Source organism: Falco cherrug, chromosome 1 (assembly GCF_023634085.1).
Source record: "Falco cherrug isolate bFalChe1 chromosome 1, bFalChe1.pri, whole genome shotgun sequence".
NCBI classification, from domain to species: domain Eukaryota; kingdom Metazoa; phylum Chordata; class Aves; order Falconiformes; family Falconidae; genus Falco; species Falco cherrug.
The window spans coordinates 58,434,148-58,448,879 of record NC_073697.1 but is presented as its reverse complement, the minus strand read 5'-3'; the positions used below and the strand labels follow the sequence as shown (position 1 = coordinate 58,448,879).

At 42.5% G+C, this 14,732-nt stretch overlaps 1 long non-coding RNA gene across 2 annotated transcripts in view; it reads right to left on the bottom strand.

The window, feature by feature from the left end:
* Positions 1 to 318: 318 nt before the first annotated feature.
* LOC114014253 (uncharacterized) overlaps positions 319 to 14,732 on the bottom strand; it is a 49,628-nt gene continuing 35,214 nt past the window's right edge. For both annotated transcript variants that reach the window (XR_003557674.2, XR_008730625.1), the window contains 2 exons: positions 10,872 to 10,972; positions 319 to 1,179 (listed from right to left, as the gene is read on the bottom strand). This is a non-coding gene — a long non-coding RNA (uncharacterized LOC114014253). The remainder of the gene's footprint in view (positions 1,180 to 10,871; positions 10,973 to 14,732) is intronic.

Genomic DNA, 14,732 nt, shown 5'->3' with positions numbered 1-14,732 from the left:
AAAATTTTTGAAGTTCCTTATATAGAGTCACAAACTGTTGAGCTACTTTTTCTTCTTGATCTCTATGGAATCAGTCAGTTCCTGGAGCATGGGTTGAGATAGGAGGGGCAAAATGTGATTCACAATTTAAAACTAGAAAGAGAATAATGTCAGCCGTGTGTGTAGCCAGAATGCAAAGCAAACAAATAAATGCATACTTTCGAAGTTTCAGCATAGAGGGCACTGGATTTGGAAATGACAGATTAAGACATTATTTTATTTACAAAAAAAAACCCCAAAAAAACCCCACTCCCACCCACCCCCCCAAAAAACCCACAACCCACCACTTTTTTCCTTACTGACTTCTTCAGAAAGACAGAAAATAATTATGAGGGTTATAGGGAGTTACCCAAGCAGCTGTGACTGAAAACAGTAACACTTGACTAAATGTTTATAAAAGTGTATGCTTTGCCTGAAGAGCTAGCCTGCTTTCATCTGGTGTCTGGCAGAAGCTTCTCATCTTCCTCCAGTGACTGCTTGTAGCATTTTCTATCAAGCTGGTTGTATGGGTCAACAGCTTGGAGCTTTCAGATGTGTTTTTGTAGACAAGACTTTGACCTTTAGTACATGCTTCTTTTGGAAAGGTCTGTCTCATCCTAAACCACGAGGTTCTAATACATCTGGAGCATCACCTACTAAATACAGATATTTTCCCATGGTCCAACGAAGTATATCTCCACACCCAGAAGGGGATCCACTCAGTGCTGTAGGACTACATACAGATGTGAAATCAAGACTTCAGCAGCAAAAGTGCCAAGCTTGTAAGGTTCAGATGTGGAAGAACTTTCCTTCACGCAGTCATAAATCCATAAAAACAGAGACTTGTAAGAGAAATCATCTTGCAGCATAACCATCTAGGGTTTTAAAATAATTATTTCCATCTCTCTGACTACGTTTTTATATCGACCACCAACTGCTTAATTCAAAACCACTTACATCAGTAGAAATCTAATCACCACAACACAAAGAGTAGGCACACTCTGGATTCCTCTTCTTTCTCCATAGGCATTTTTTTTCTTGTATTCTGCCATTTTCCTTTGGCCCCATACCATTCTTGGCACAAAAGGAAAGATCTGTTAATCATATTGCAGTATTGCTAAAGAAGTCCACTCATGGATCAGGATGTCGTTGCACCAGGCTCTGTATAAACAGAGAATGAAATGTTGATACCTAAATTAGGCTTTTGGTTGGAAGCTATTTACAATCTCGACTGTAAAAGGATTAGCTTCACCTAAATGGCATGGAACAGTGTGAGAGGTATGTCTGTGCATTTGTCTCATTGTTACAGCATCGAGGACATTTAAGTATTTGAAAAGGCCTATGAATGCATGCCATAATCTGGGCGTTACACTGCCTTGTAACGCAGATGGGCCATGGGACAAACCCCATAGCATACCCAAGGCATGTCATTTGCTCTACAGGCAAATCCTGTTTGCATACTTTCCTTCTTTTATTTTAGGATTTGAACTTCTGCTTTTCGGAAGAATAGCTTTTTCTGCCTCCCTTTTGAATTCTTTTGGGTATGAATTACCTGGTATGCTCCCCACAGCTCACTGCCTGCACTGGAATGCCATGTGGGAGCCAAAGAGCTTCGCCTAAAATGCCTTGTGAATTGCCCCAGTGTTTTACTTTCCAAAACAACGGTCTTGCATCCCAAAGAGCACACTGATCCCCAGTTCTCTGTGGCAATATGTATTTTGAGAGGAAAGGAAGAAAGAGAAATTTCAATATTTAATACTTAATCTTGGGATTTTTCAAAGCATTCATCAAAAAAATTCTTTTTCTCACAAGATGCAATGTGAATTGCATAGATTTTAAAGCAGGAAAAGAACGTTTTCCTAATAGTTTTCTCTTTCTAGTGTCTGGCTTCTTCGAGACGCTGACAGAGCAACAGATGGCAAACCTTGCAGTTCCATTTTGCATCAGTGGAATTTAGGGCACATGGCAGTGATTAAACAATCCGGTTGAGGGGATATCCAAAAACAACTGCCTCAAGACTGAACTATGCACTGTTGACTGTAAAATATACAAAGCAATGCCTGTAACCCTCAGCACTTCACCCCTTGATTCAAACCTGCTCATATAAGAGTAGATGGGATTTGAAAATAATGAAAGAGATCTCACCATAGGAAGAGCTACTGCTACAATTATAAGAACTGCAAGAATTTCTAAGAGCCATGGAAGTCCACTTCAAAACCAGGCAGCTGAAACAAAGTTTGAGTTTGCCAAAAACAGGCACGTGCCAACATTTCCCAAAAAGCGCAAAGCAGGTATGGGTCTCCCAAGGAAAACTCATGGCTTTTCTTCTGAAGAGTATAAGGTATCCACGAAAAGAGTCAGAAACACCAGAGAACAAAGGCAGCAAAGATGCACCAGACACAAATAGATGCAGCATGTCATCCTGTAAAAACACTGATAGAGAGCTTTAGGATTAAGGGCTAGCTGTGATTGATTTGTGAATGTCAATGTGTTTCTACAGTCAGGTTTTTTTTAGATGATGCTGATTGTGAAATAGCTTCAGGCTGTTCTATAACACCCAAGAAATGCCAAGAAAAATTACACAACCCAGTACTAAGTCAGCAACAGAGACTCACAGAAACTCTTGATAATTTCGTGTTCCCATGGAAGAGACAAAGAGGGAGGACAGAAAGGAAAAAATCGTGCCCCGTCAAGATGGTGACTAGCTGGCAGATCACCCAGGCGGACCTTTGCTGAAGCTGGTTTCCATGGCTAAGCAGGACAGCTTTAATCCAAAGAGCCATATCGTGTTTTGAGAAAAATGGGACTGGACATGCAAGTAGCCTGCTGATTTGTCTAAATCCTTACTGATCTCAGGCTGTTGAAATAAAAACCTGCTTTAGAAACCCTTGTGTCACAAAAGCTATAAATCATAAACAAGCATGTACATGAAAGTAGGCACACAGGAATGACTAGGGAGAATGCTGGGAAGGTCCAAGAAAAAGTGTGTATTGGTGTCTGCTGGGAGAAAGAAAGGTAACATAGTGAAAGGCAGGTCCATAGTTTGGGGTCCAAACACAGCAGCTGGGTGAGTCTCCATCACTGGTTGAACAGACTGGGAACTTTTCTCAGTGAAGAAATACTCCCCTGTTTGATCTGTCCCATGCTCATTTTGCAGGTTCTGCATCACAGAAGGTGTCTAGATCCCACATTGTCTTCTCACCCCAAGAGACAAATCTTACAAGACTCATTATCAGTTACGCACCTGGGTCACAAAACAGTGCCAAATTTTATAATACTGAGGTTCTGGGAATGCCTTTCAAGTATTGTACGCCTACCCATGTGCCAGACTGTCACACTTATTGTCCCTCCCTTGCCATCTGCATGTGTGTTCTTATGCTTCAAATTCCCTTTACCTGCTGACATAAATAAATGCATTAAATAATTGCACAATTCCCATTACATAGTTTTATTCAAGCATTTTCTGTTTGCTTTTAAAAACAATTAGACCGAAATGTAGCATGAAGGTGTTAGCCCAAATGCAAAATATTTATACTTAAAATAGAGCCCATTAAGAAGTGTTTGTGATGACAGTTGCATCTTCATCTCTAAAGCTTTTTAGTATCATTCAGTTATTTTCCAAATGAATTCTCCAGGAGAGTTCTATTTAGGATAATTTCCAGTGTACCCAACAGCACTGTATCTAGGCACCATTAACAAAATAAATCTAGGAGAGTTAATTCATTTTTCTGAGGTAAATAGTTAAAAGAAGAATGTGTTTCTCTGACAAATGTTTGGAAATTTCTGTTCTCGTGATGTTAACAGATTGTGTGGGGGGGGGGGGTGTGGGGGCTGGGAACCAACACTGTGGCACTTTTACTGTAGAAATCAACTTAATTTGCTAGGAGACAGATTATAGCTTTGGAAAAAAAACACTGATTGGGCCACTGAGGCTAACGTAAGGAAAGAGGCTTTCAGCCTTGCTTAGAAGGGGGGCATTAACAGTGAATTATGACCTGGTTTTCAGAGCTGTTGATTGACACTTACACTATTCACTGGCCACTTCTTCTGAAAACAGCCCTGCACAGGGAGGTGGGACAAGAGAAGAAAGGCTTTACTAAGTAAATGTCAATTGTGGGAAATGTCAAAATGACAGAATGCTTAGAAATGTTGCCCCAGATGATTTGGTCAAGCCCACATAGTGTGGAAGTGAGTGAAAGATTACAACTAGAACTCGTGGCTGCATCTCCACAGTGCCATGCCCAGTGGTCCTAGCCCGACCCTTTGGGGAGAAACTTAGCTTAGCACAAGGATTTGGCTATTAAAACACGCGTGGTCCCTGAAGCAGGAAGGAGGTGAGTCCAATTCCTAATTCACTTTGGAGTGAGGTGCTTTGCAGGAAATCAATCACTGTGAAATTCCAGGTGGGGAAAAGGACTTTTCGTGCTAAGCAAGCAGTGTAAGTCTATCTTGATGCCTGGGTGACATGTTCTGGAAGTCTACCAAGCAGCAGATTCCTGCCCTAGGTGAGAAGACAAATTTCAGCAAGTAATCCATAATATGTGCTATGAACAGTGAGAGAAAGAAATGTTTTGTAAGCAGTTAATTGTATGGGATGATGTTAGTGTGTTATGCCTAAAGGCAAGGGTATGTTGCACTTCTTCCAGCTCACTAACAAACATGTAGGGGCTTTTGCTATGCAGCAATACTCCAGGAAGGAAACAGGAATGAAAAAAATGAAGGAAAATATCAACAGAGAAATGAGGCAGTGTGACAAAATACATCCTGCAGTATTTTTGACAGATTTCTACAAAATATTGGAATGGGATAAACTCTGTGCAAATTCATCTATGGCCAGAATTCTGCTCAGTAGCAGGACTGGGTCAAGGAGTTAATTTTTCATCCTCAGTCTCTACACATGTGATTTCTTCAGCAGATATATAATTTAACCCACAAATTTATTTCCAAATTTATGAGAAGCATTCACTTTCTACTGTCTAAGATGAAGGAATCAGTCTATTACCTGTTTTATGTTAGAACCTTTTAATGTTAGAAATTCTCTTTATTTTAAAATTACATTTCATTTCCACTATTTATTTAGATCCTAGAAGTCTTTGGAAAATCATAACTACAACGGATAATGTAAAGTGGAGCGTGCTTCCGTGATGTGGGGTTTTGGTCAATAAACACTGCAGCTGGGGTGTTTTTTCCCCTTAGAAGATGGAATGCTTGTAAAATCCACTTGAAAATTTCTCAATTGAGAGCAATATTAAACTTGAAAAAAAGGTCATCATACATGGCATTTCTTAGCAGATCATTATGTAAAAATTTCTAAGAGCTCCTAGAGAGCGATAATGGGCTGCTCTGCACGGCTGTCTCCCCAGTGCCAGTGGCAATTCCGCTAGGTTGGGAAGGCGCTTGTCCAGTCCACAACACTCAATGGTACCGAATGTAGAGCTAAACTAAACAGAGGTGTTTGCCACCCAATATTTCATTATATTTGCCTCTTGAAGTTAAGAGGTGTCCATCTGAGATTTTTGTATGGTGCTCATTACCGTGGAATAAAAGTGACCACAGCCTCCAATAGCAGCCTGTTTAAGAAAAAAACTGTCGTTGTTTTGACTTCAACATAGAGCCTGTCCTGGATTTTAGGCCCAAATCTTGCTCCTAAATTGGGGGGGGTGGGGGTGGGGGTGGCATAACATAAAATATTAGAAGACCTTCTAGACAGAAACTGGCCCTCTTCTACATTTTACAGCTCTTGCGTTATAGCAGCACTGAATACAATTAATTTTATCAAAGAATTTCATTTAACATTGAAATATGGACTTAATGCGGAAGATGGTCCAAACTGAAGATGTTTAAACAAAAAATAAATAAGGGTTAGGAGTACATTACATGAGAATTTTAAAATAAAGAACAGTTTCACCAGACTGGAAGTCTGTCTCGTCTGCTGCATGCCATCAAAATGTGCCCTGTCATGCTGAGCACCATCTTATCACTTTGCCAGCTGGTGGTAGCAGGAAAAAATGCCAGGGTTTGGCCCCATGCTTGGCAGAGGGGCACACTGCTTGACGGCAGCTGCAAAAAATAAAACACGCACTATAGCACACTTGTGATTTCTATAGAAGGAACTGATTGATGAGAATCTGAGCTAGGATGAACTTCTTGAGTTTCGGTGAAAGTAGGCCAGCATGCTTAAACAAAAGTGCTCTGTCTTATTTTACAATGTTAAAAAGAAATTAAAACCACAAACAAGTCAAAAGTGCTCTCTTCTTCTGAAACTTATTTTATCTAAAGTGAGGGTCCCTTCACATTGCTTTTCATATTTTATCTGCTCCTCTGTCACCCCCCATGCACAGTTCTCAAATCCATTGGAACCACTTGCTATGCTTCCTTAAGCATCTCTGTCCCTACATTGGAGAAACAGAGACCTTTAGAAGGCCACGATCCCAACTCCTTTCTTTTATGTGGAAGGGAACCTCCATGATTATTCTGTTAGTGTAAGAGGTCTCTCTAACATGAAGACTATAATGGATTTTGCAAATGTTTGTACACCATGAAAGCAATAATTTGAACAGACAAGCTTAATGATGTGAAGAGCTTAGGGCCACTCACCTTTCAGGTAATGAGACCATTTGTGAAGATGATGTACAAGCTGGACATTGCTGCTGGCACTGCCAGGGCAAGCAAGCAGAGGAGCCACCCCACGGCACTTGCTTGTGCCAGATCACAGAGCTGATTTGTGACTGCCTAAGGCCATATACATTATTGTTTACATGCTGCCAACATGCTCCTTTACAGGTAGGCATGAAGACGAACTGTGATGGCAGTTGCAGTTCCTACACTTGTGAGCAGCTACCCTCACCTCCGGGAAATGTGGCTGCCGGTTTTGCAAGTGCTGTCACCTGAGAGGACACCAGCAGCTGGGTTTCCCCCTTCCACCAACACGACCTGTTTAGGGTACATACTGGCGGGAGAGTGAAGGGAAAGTTGCATTACTCCAGGTTTTGTTTATTTAACCACTAGCTAACCAAGCAAAAATGATCCGTTTCTATGAGTCTGTAGAAGAGAAAATACCAGTTGTTAAAAATCAGATGGTAGCATTGACCTTCTTGCTTTGTCCTTCAGTACAAAATATTTTCCAAACATACATCCCTCTTCAGAGATTTGCAGAGTAGAGGGGGCAAGGAATGCAACCCAGCAGCGCTCATCATTATGTAAGAAATCATTTATTCATGGTTCAATTACGCGATACATGTTGCCGCGCGGTGAAAGCTAACCGTAGCTAATTTCAGCTCCTTGTAGCCTTTCGACACGAGCATGCCGAAGTGCCATATGGCGCTGCTGTACCCGGGCAAAGCCCCGCGCTCGGCACAGCCCCCGTACCCCGCGCCCCGCGGCTGCCGAGCCCCCCACCCGCCGGCTCGCCGCCCCGCTCCGGGCCGGGGGCTGGCGGCGGGGCCGCTGCATCCCGAGAGCCAACGCCGGGAAGTGGAACCTGACCCAGTTTACCCAGTTTATGAAACGCTCTTTGTCTCTTGCTGCCCTCTGCTGTCAGCAGCCGCGGCGGCCGGGACCCGCAGCAAGGCTGCTCCCTCCGGGGCACAAAAATCTGCCCCGGGGCGGGGGCGAGGAGGGGAACACGGCGACTGAAGTCCAGCCGCACAGGGAGGAAAAGGCAGCCGTCGGGATTGAAAACCTGATCGCTCCGAAACGCCTCTGAAGTCTCTCCTGTGTGGGAACTGAACGCTTTGTGGGTCTGGGACAGGGCGTGCTGGGTGCGACGTGCAAGCAACGCAACGCAAGGGCTCGATCCTGTGCGGTGAGATGGGAAGGAAGAGCACTGGAGCCAAGGGGTCTGTAGGCTCTTGGCTGTTCATCTAAAACACTGTGTCACAACTGTAACGGTTTCAAAGCGTTTTTAGCACAGCAAATATAACTGAATCCAAGAAATGTAAGTGTATCCAACAGGTTCAAGTCATACTACTTTCACTTTCAGCAACTGGAACATTTTAGCAAATGTGTTCAAAATTGTTCACATTTTAGCAAATGTGAACAATTGCATTAACTCAGCATGCTGAATTTCCTGGGGCAGCCACCCCTTTCTGAAAATGCACTCTTTCTACAACAAGAAACTATCCAGAGCAGAATTGAGGTTTCAGGGATGTTTCTCAAACGCTTGCTAAACGCATGAGCAGACTCAGAGCCTACCTGTTGAACACCCATGGACTCAATGTGAGCTCTCTTGCTGTTCTGGCCAGCCCATGATGCTGCCTGCAGTCCAGTCACCAAGATGCTCAGCAGCACCCGGCAGACACTGAGATACAGAAGAGGCCACCTCGGGGCAACCAGAGCCAGAGCCTACAGTTGGTTCATCCCTCACTTTTGCTTCAGATACTACTTGTTCTTCATGCTCCTTTAACAAGGAGTTGCATGACAATCTGGGGTACTCCACAACAAGATTTGGATTTCTCTAAACGCTCGTTTTGATGCTTGCTTTCTTACAAAGCACTGTTGGGCCAGCCTGTCCTATAGAAGATACAGGAAGCACTGAATTTCTTGGTACAAATACAGCTCTAATGCAATGTTATCTTCATCTGCAACTTGATTGCATCAATGTTTTCCTAGATTAAAAAAAAAAACAAACACCACAACCCCCCAAAAACATGTTAAAGCTGGACTGTAACTAGAGCTACAACATACCCAGGAGGCACGGAAGGCTCTCTCTGACAGACTTCCCACTGTTGTTCCTCTATCACATATCCAATCTCCAGCCAAGTATTTCTTACCATGGAAACGGCATTGGGAAACAAGTGAATCTTAACAGCATCACCACAGAACACCAAATACCTAGAACACTCTCAAGCACAGATGATGAATCTCCAATTCTCATGCAATGATCTTGGAAGTTGCCTTTCTTTTTTCCCAAAAACACTTGGAGTAGACACTGGAAATTAGGAAATTTAGGGCCAGGAAATTGTCTTGGTTTAGCTGGGATAGAGTTAATTTTCTTCTTAGTAGCTGGTGTAGTGCTGTGTTTTGGATTTTGTGTAAGAACAATGCTGATGGCACACCAATGTTTTTGGTTGTTGCTGGGTAACATTTACAAAATTCAAGGACTTCTCAGTTTCTTGGGCCCTGCCAGCAAGAGGGCTGGAGTGGCACAAGAAATTGGGAGAGGACACAGCCAGGACAGCTGACCTGAACCAGACAAAGGGATATTCCAGACCTTATGACGTCATGCTGAGTATATAAGCTGGGGGAAGAAGGAAGGGAGGACATTCAGCATTATGGCACTTGTCTTCCAAGTAACCGTTATGTGTGATGGAGCCCTGCTTTCCTGGAGATGGCTGAACACCTGCCTACCTACGGGAAGTGGTGAATTAATTCTTTGGTTTGCTTTGCTTGCATGCACGGCTTTTACTTACTTATTAAACTCTCTTTATCTCAGCCCATTAGTTTTCTCACTTTTACTCTTCCAGTCCTCTCCCCCATCCCACTGTGGGGGGAGTGGGTGAGTGGCTTCATGGTGTTTGGTTGCTAGCTGGGATTAAACCACAACAGAATTTTTATTTTTTTTTAATAACAATGAAAAGTAAAAAAGATCCTTTGGCAGTTTGTTCTAAGACATCCTTTAGAAATGGTAGGAATTTTACAAGAAGAAAAGAATATCTGCAGGTAGACCATTCCTGTGCTTGAGTAGTAGCTGGATGCCAATGAAATACACTTTCAGTCCTGGACCTTGGTGGCACTACAGGAAAGCTGGTCTAATCCTTGAGGCACTGGAGCCCTCCTGTCAAAATCCCAGTCATGTTTTTTTCCTGCAGATGCCAAGTACATCCATGACAATGGGAGAGGGAGAGACTGGGCGATGAGGAGGATGATTTGTCACTTGGGCTGTCAGCTCAGAGAGGAAAACTTAAAAACTGAAGGTCCTTGGACTGTGAAGAAATGCCTGAGGAAGGAAGACTGCAGAAGCAAAGAGAGGAAAGAGCTGGGATTTGAGAAGACTTGAAGAAGCTTCAGGGAACAGCAAGAAGACTACTCTGAGGGCACACGTGCCTCCAGACCCTGGAAATCAACCTCAGTTTCCCCAATCCCTCTGTTTCTGAGGCAAGCAACCACCCATGACACCATCTGGCAAGAAAAGTGTTCCAACCCCCGCATCATTTTTTGCTTGTAATGTAAAAACAGAATCACTTCCAGGGATTTCCTGAAGAAAAACTTAGAAATGTTCATGAAGCCTTCAGATGCACCAATAGAGAGCATCACAGAAAACCAAGAAACTAAATGTTCAGTTCTCACCCAAGACTTTGACCAGTATGCAGTGAAGGAGGCATATGACATACATTCAGCCACCTGAATAACAGAGAATACTGAGCCATGGCTCATTGATTTGTTTGCCAGCACTGAATGAGGCAAGGTTGCCAGGGGAAAAGAAAAATTATGTTTTGTATCTTAATCTATATAATACCTAAGAGGACTGAACTGCTATTACATATTTAATCTGGCATTTCCTAGCTTTTGAAGGCAGAATTTTGCAGCCTGAATTATAATCCTTTCCTGTATCTCATTTAGTAAGCAATAAATATACAGGAGAAGATTTGAATTGGAGCTCTTGGGATTTCAGATCTGAAAGGAAGGAAGGTGAATGAAATTTCCTCTAGAGCTTTGATATACCAAAGTCAAATGAGTGATATAAAACCAGAGAATGTAAATGTAGAGGCAGATGGGCCTGTCCTTGAAGCTCAGGCTTTTTATTAGGCCCGAATAGTGGTTAGTGCAAAGCACCCTTGGCCTTTAAGCACTGCTACAATACAAATAAACAATAAACATTTGAAGAATAAATACTATCTTGACCTGTTACTTACTGTTAAGAGTTTATTTGATGTGTGGTCTCGTTCTTTGGTCTGGGTTTCCTATTTCTTCTGGAGCTTGCTGTTGTGTTTGTTTATCCCAGGCAAGAGGGACCCTATATGAAAATATGCAACAGCTGAGCATTTGCAAAAGAATATTGCAAGCAGAGCACTAGTCCTGGGCAGAGCCATTCACATTCGCACACGAATCATTCGGATCGCTAGCTGGCTGGGTATTGCCTGTGAATGGGGGAGAGTTGCTCTGCAGACTTTCCTCTTGGCCAGCTCTTCTTGGCATGTGCACCTCTACAAAATAAGAGTTAGGTTAGCCAAGATATCTATGTATGGCACTACTAGAAGGGTAATAAAACAGAATATATGAGTTAGAAGGTCATTTATTTTAACATGTGAATTTTTCAATGCACTTGGAAGGGCACTTCAGCTTGAATTTCTAATACCATGTTATCCTGGCTTGCTTTATGACCACCATATTCATTCTGTTGCTTAAAGGGTTTTGGCCCAGGAATCATTTTGGGTTTAGTTGCTATTTATACATACAGACCTGCAAAGCATAATTCACGCTGAAACTAATGAGACCATGCTTGCAGTTTCAAGTCTTGTGTATTTCATATCATGTTGTTAAATTAAAAGATAAGAAAAGATTTTGGGGTGGAAAGGAATGAGGAGGGAGGATGAGTTCCTCTTTTTCTTCATGTTATGAAACAGATAAGAATCTCATCGTTTAAGAAGCAAAGCAAATCATCAAGGCAAAACACGAAGCTGTCTTGCAACATGCTGGAGCTTGTTTGGAAGAACTGTTTAAGTAATCCTATTGTTTGCTTGCTTTTATTGAAATGACAGAAAATGGAAAAGCTGGTGCATAAATACATAATTGTATTATGTAGACTGTACTAATAAAAACCTTGTCCTAGTAGGAAAATAGGTTTTCTTCTTTAAAGAACATAGAAAAGTATTTGTGCCCGTCCACCCCACCCCACCCCCTGTCCTCCCCCCAACTGAGGTGGATGGCTTTATTTTCAGGCTGGGGACAGATGAATGTACTTTCTTAGCCCAGTACTGTTTTGTACATGGGATTTACGCTCCTTTAACCATGCCTGGGTAAAATGGCAGTGAAGCTCTAATCGCCTGTTGCAAAAGGTGATGATCACTAGGAACATTGCTGTCCCCACATGTAGTGCCCAAGCATAATACTGGGCAGCAAGAAAGGAGTGAGACTCTTGGCCAGTGAACCAGTTGGGATGGTGAATGCAGGCCAAGGCCGTAACACACTATTTTTCACAGTGCTATATCATGCTTCAGACGCGTCTCCCTGGGATGGCTCCAGCAGCCAGCACATGCCTGGGAATCACGACTGGATTGTGTAGCTCTGCCTGCAAACCTGCCAAGCCCATGGCTGCAGGAACTCCAGGCTGGCTGAGCACCCAGAGGACATGAGGGAGGTACAATACTACCTGGGTACTTAACTTTAAATGCCCTTGTGTACTGAAAAAGTACTTCCTTAAGGCAGTATTTCATTCAACACAGGATGCAAGAGCTCTGTTTACGGGCAAATTTCCATTACTGCTCTCTGTTTTCACATATTATTTTAAACCCTCCCAAATTCTCCTGTGGGGAATGATCCTTTCCATGTTTGGTCCCAGTCCAGGGATGAACTGTGCACGGTATATGGAAATTGCTGGAAAATTTCCTTCAGCTATTTTTGAGGTGTAGTGGTGAAAAACAGAGCCCCCCGCTCCTCCCATCCACATACACACTTTTTTCAGTTTAAGGAATTTTATTTTAATTCCATTCCCCTCCCCTCAATTGCCGAGTTTTTGGCACTGAAAAAAAAAACCAACCCCCAATACAAAGGTTTCTCACCAAGTTCCCTAAGGAGTGCTCACAGCAAAGCCAGGCTAAGATAACAGGGAGTGCAACGGAACAAACTTTATATCAGTTGTCTTTAATAAAAATTGAATATTTACATATGAAGGGGGGAGGGGGGAAAAGTGATCAAAACACAGTTCTTCAAGTTTTCTTCATAAAGCTTGTGTGAATGTTTTTCTGGTTAAGAAACAGCAATATTTGATTGTACTCGGCCAGCTTAGTTTGAGTTTGCTGTGACTGAAAAAAAAGGAAATGTCCCAGAAATGTTCTTTCCATAACTAGAATTTAACTAGGAAGTTGTAGCTTTTTTCTCCACCTTGTTTTTTTGATGTTTCTTCTTTTACCAGCAATGTTTACCTTTAATCTTCAACAACTTTAGAGTGATGGGGAGAAGTTAGTTTGATGGCACTTGAAAATAAGGCACACCTGTGAAAGCAGATCACTGGCTGAAAACCAGCTCCTTGATCTCACATACATTAGCGTAAAACTGAAATTCCTCTAGATTCACAGCAGTGTTTTGGACATCAGCATCTGGCCTGAAAGATTTAAGCATTACATTTTTGGAGCTTGATGTTGATGCTGGCTACAGTTTCGTTTAATTTAACCTAAAAAGATACTGTTTCAACAGCTGGAGAATCAACTCCAGACAAAGCATACACAACGTTATAATTGCCCTCCATTATACAGTGGAAATGAGTTGTAATGCTGTTCTGGAGGTGAAAATCCACTTTTCATAGAGTTTTGGCTCTGAGACCCAGCCTTCCACTTTCTCTATTTCAAAACCAAGCAGAGCCAGCAAAAGTGCCAACATCCTTCAATGTCACCCAGATGGGCAATTAAGGGAAAGGCTGATCCTAAGGCCACCGCAGAGGAATCCAAGGTGGAGAGAGCCAGACAAGGCTCACGGATGGCTGGAAAAGGCTTGCCCTGTGGGTGTTATTGGGAAACACAGGCCCTCAAGCATTGGCTGTCTAATTCCACCATGGGGATCTGATAGGATGAAGCAGTTTTATCAGTTGAAAAATTAATTGCTGCCTAATAAGCAAGAGCAGGGTCAATAGCCATTCGTCTTCATTTCCTTTCTGTAGCATTCATGCTCGTTAGTTAGGTTCTAAATCTTCCTCTCCTTTCAGATTTGTTTACAGCAGCAGAGCGCCAGTAAAACACTAGAGCAGGCACACTAAACACATGCCTGCCAAAAGCACTCTCGCTAATAACACACACATTTTCAGTCATGTATTTGTTTTGCCAGTTCCTTAACTCTTGATTTTTTTTTGTCCAAAAAGACGGTGGAAATGTTGAAGATGTGTCAGGTCCCACCATATGGTGAAAGACCAGGATTCTGTAATGTGGTTTATTAAAGCTGAAACCTCAGGGAGGGTACTGTTTCTTTTCATGTATCCATTTGTTTTCAATGTCATTGTTTAAAATAAAAGAAAAAAAAACCCCAAACACTTACTTTGCACTAGATATGTCAGAACACATTGTATTTCTGTGCCTGGATACTCCTCCTCTTTTCCACAAACAGATTTCTGAAAGGTAGTTTTGTGGGGTTTTCTAAATGGCCATGGAAGCTGGAAAAAATAGCAATAAGCCTAAACCACCTCCTCTGATCTTCAGCCACAGATACCGTTGCCACCTACCTATGAAATCCACATGTGCCCATAATCCTCCTGTTTGTATCTAACTTGGAACCAAACAAGAATCTATTCCCCACACATAGTTCAGATGCAGACTGAAACCAACGGTAGAAAAGAGCTACAAGAAGTGCTGGTGTAGTTTAAATCCTGCTGTTAGGACTGTTCTGTGCCGTCAGATGGACAGGGAAGAGCTTGTTTGTGATTTTCTGGGCTGCCTGTTCCTGCCAGCAAGGTGTGTGCCTGCCTCGTGGGACATCTTGCACCACAGCTTGCTGAGCACTACTGAGTAGCACTCCAACTAAAAAAAAAAAAAAAAAAAGCCAATAGCATAGCCCAAGTCGGTTGTGAG